Raw genomic sequence first — 1,160 nt, 5'->3', positions numbered from 1 at the left:
TTTTTTTTTTTTTTTTTTATTTGAGAGGGGGCACTCCTCCCAAAGGAGGGCCAACTTGGAACTTGTATTTATCCCATCTCAGCCTGTTGAGTGCTAGGACTATAGGTGTCTGCCATGTTTGGAACCCCCCCTGCTCCCCCCCCCCCGCCCGTTTTTTGTTTTTTTTTTTTTTACATTTCCTTATAGTGTGTGGAGGTGAGAAGACTCCCTCGAGCCAAGTCTCTCTACCTTGTGGGACCCAGGGGTTAAACTCAGCCCTAGGACTTAGATGTACCCTTCAAGGAGAGGTCTCGCCAGCCCCACCTTTGGAGATTTCGAAGCTTGTTAGTACGTTTTGTGTTCCGGTGCTAGAGATTGAGCTCAGGCCTTTGTACATCCTGTACGTGCTAAGCAGACACTGCCACTGAGCCTTACACTTGTTTTTAGCCTCCCTGGGGTGATGTATAGGTGCTTGGTTTGATGCCATTCAACAAGTTTGTAGATAAAAGGTTTTATGGAATTGAGTTGGAAATATTGACTCCTCATGCTCTTTTGTGTTTCTTTTTGTTTGGCCTTTCTCATTAATTCTTTTTAAAGATTAAAAAAAAATGTTCACCAGGCTGATGAAGCATATGTTGAAATGTCGGTACCATTTAAATTCTCTTCTTGTCTTCATACAAAGTCACTGTCTGGTAACTCCTTGAGTTTGTGTCTAGTTAATGTCTTATTTTGGGTAGAGAAACTTTTTCTTTTTAGGAGGCAGGGTCTCTCTATGCATCCCTGGCTATCCTGGAACTTGCTGTGTAGACCAGGATGGCCCGGAACCCAAGGAACTCCATCTGCCTCTGCCTTCTGAATGCTGGGATCAAAAGTGTGTGCCACTACACCCAGCTAGCAAGCAGATTTATTATGACCAAATCTATAATAGGACAGTACCTTTTGTCGTTTTATTATTTAATTTTCTGTGTTTCTAAGGGGGCATTTTAATTTTTTTTTTTAATTTTTTTTTAAGATTTATTTTATTATTATATGTAAGTACACTGTAGCTGTCTTCAGACATTCCAGAAGAGGGCGCCAGATCTCGTTACAGATGGTTGTGAGCCACCATGTGGTTGCTGGGATTTGAACTCTGGACCTTCGGAAGAGCAGTCGGGTGCTCTTACCCACTGAGCCATCTCACC

General features: G+C 42.6%; 1 protein-coding gene across 2 annotated transcripts in view; it reads left to right on the top strand.

Moving 5' to 3' along the window:
* Hnrnpll (heterogeneous nuclear ribonucleoprotein L like) overlaps window positions 1-1,160 on the top strand; it is a 33,246-nt gene that overhangs the window by 9,446 nt on the left and 22,640 nt on the right. The window lies entirely within an intron of this gene.

This window comes from Mus caroli, chromosome 17 (genome assembly GCF_900094665.2).
Source record: "Mus caroli chromosome 17, CAROLI_EIJ_v1.1, whole genome shotgun sequence".
Classification (NCBI taxonomy): Eukaryota; Metazoa; Chordata; class Mammalia; order Rodentia; family Muridae; genus Mus; species Mus caroli.
This window is presented reverse-complemented; position numbering and strand designations above follow the sequence as displayed.